This window comes from Canis lupus, chromosome 1 (genome assembly GCF_048164855.1).
Source record: "Canis lupus baileyi chromosome 1, mCanLup2.hap1, whole genome shotgun sequence".
NCBI classification, from domain to species: domain Eukaryota; kingdom Metazoa; phylum Chordata; class Mammalia; order Carnivora; family Canidae; genus Canis; species Canis lupus.
The window spans coordinates 24,250,626-24,253,080 of NC_132838.1; the positions used below are offsets into that span (position 1 = coordinate 24,250,626).

General features: G+C 43.7%; 1 pseudogene; it reads right to left on the reverse strand.

Moving 5' to 3' along the window:
- Nucleotides 1-1,673: 1,673 nt before the first annotated feature.
- LOC140613574 (large ribosomal subunit protein eL30 pseudogene) lies at nucleotides 1,674-2,007 on the reverse strand (annotated as a pseudogene).
- Between the last annotated feature and the right edge of the window lie 448 nt (nucleotides 2,008-2,455).

Genomic DNA, 2,455 nt, shown 5'->3' on the forward strand with positions numbered 1-2,455 from the left:
GGTGTTTTGAATCAACCCTAAGGAGTCAGTAGACTTTTGAATGAATTCAGCCTTATATAGAGCTTGGATTTAAACAGACTAGAGTCTCCTAAAAATCCACCTTGAATTTTACTTTTGATAAACAAGAATATTTTATGGAAGGTAGTGACAGGAATTCAAAGAAAAGTTTCTCATTTTATAGCCACCAGTTCCTTAATAGTTTTCAAAGGATAAAGCTAACCGGTTGGGTGCTTACTCTGTGCCAGGCACTGTATTAACTCACTTAATCCTTATAAACACTTTTGGGATTAGGTGTTCCTATGACCCTGCCCAGTTTTAAAAGGACACACCCTTGGCCGAAGTGTAATCAGGTGGGAAATGGTGGAAACAAGATTCAGTCTGATAGTTTAGGGCCAGTCTGCTCCCTTTAACCAGAGGCTGCCCTGTTGAGCGGGCACCGTTGCAGATTTGGGGAATCTGGCTCAGTCCACCGTGCTGAAAGGGAAACGTTGGAAAGATCATATGTGGCAGGGCCTTGGTATTCACTGGGGGGCATAAATGATTATGTTTTGAAAGGAAAGGACACGAGGTTATCAGGCTATGCCAACTATGAGATTGAAGGAGGAGGGATAAATGTTTATCTGTCTCTTTCTGTCTGGCAAACCACCTCATTCCCTGAGGAGAGTTTCTCCCATTTGGAAACATGTTTATTTTAGCTCTGAGCAGGGTTTTGTTCTCTTAGAGTCTAAGGAATAGTCCTGAAGGGCACTGACCTTGTCTCCAGTGCTTTCTCCTTTTTGCCACTATCCCAGACTTTGATCCTACAACTTAGCCTTTGAGCACACATCTTTTTAAAAGTTGGTTTGACTGATGGCCAAAAAACGAAGGGGAGGAGGATTTATAAGGTGTGTAGCTGCCTACCCACGGGTTCACTGACAATCCATCTTGTCAGAGAATGGTGTACACCTCCAGTCCCCTAAAAGGGCAGGGGACACTTGGCTAGCCTGCTCAGATGGGGGCTCAGTGATTCAGCAAGATGTACCCCAAAACTGATGGTAAATGTTCAGCTGCCCTTATAAGCTCATCCCTTACAGCATCATGACTCGAATCCATTCCCTCCAGATGCGTCTACGTGTTTCCCGATGGAAGGACTTCTCAACTGAAGCTTTCTCATGAACATTATTCAGTGACTTTCTTTTGCTCATCTCCTTAGCCCAGTTTATCTGAGAGAGTTTCTCAGTGTTATCTCAGATACTCTGGTTGGCATGGGAATGCTGGGGCCTCTGTCTTCATATAATGACGTGCTCAGTGATAATCATAAGGGCTAAACTAACATTATTAAGCACTATGTGCCAAGTGATAGTCTAAGCAATTACATGTATTTACTTGTTCAAATCTTTAGAACAAATCAATGAGTTAGGGCTGTTTTGTAGGTAAAGAAATGGGAATGCAGCACATTCCAGCCCTTGGCTGAAGATCACAAAACTAATACGTGGCCCAGAAAGATTTTAAGGCATTCACTTTAGCTTTCAGAACCTGTGTGCTCAGCTAGTAGCTCTTTGCCACCAATGTGTCTATATTTCAACCCTACTGTTACCTCTTGTAGATTGACTTATCCACACTCCCAACTTGTGCACACATTTTTTTTTTTCACAAGCTCTGGCCAGTTTTCTTAAAGAAAAATTTTGCGTGATTTACTTTTCACCCGTCTGTTCTGGCGGGCTTCTCATGATATCAGAATCACCTGGACCAATGACAGCCAGTGTACATACTCTCCAGTGTTTCCCACATGCTGTGCTCAGTTCAATATTATTGCCACTGTAGTGATGGACACCAGTTTTGGCCACTGTGGCGGAGTACTCTATTTCTGATTCCCTCCAGGCTGGGCAGTTGTTGGCCAGGATGACCAATTTCGCTTTGCCATGTCTGACCATTTTCAAAGTCTGATTGTACCCCGCTCCTCATAATGAATTGGAGCTTATAATTGTTAGACTCCAGCAACTTTTTCGTCTTCTTTGTAGCCCGCATCTTCCTGCCTTAGGTGTGGAACAGCCCCAACCAAGAGCAGCCTTTTAAAATTTTTTTTTAATTTTTATTTATTTATGATAGTCACACACAGAGAGAGAGAGAGGCAGAGACACAGGCAGAGGGAGAAGCAGGCTCCATGCACCGGGAGCCCGACGTGGGATTCGATCCAGGGTCTCCAGGATCGCGCCCTGGGCCAAAGGCAGGCGCTAAACCTCTGCGCCACCCAGGGATCCCAAGAGCAGCCTTTTAATGAGGCTTTTTTCTCCAAGCGAGAAAGGAAAGAAAGCTCAGGCACATATGCTGGAGCAGGAAAGTATCCCTAAAGATCAAAAACATTATTCAGGCAATAATAATGGGTACCATTTATTGAGCTAATTTGACATTCTTAATGATTTTAAAAGCATCCCTGCAAAGCGATATGATTGACCCTAGGAGTCAGACAGGTCAA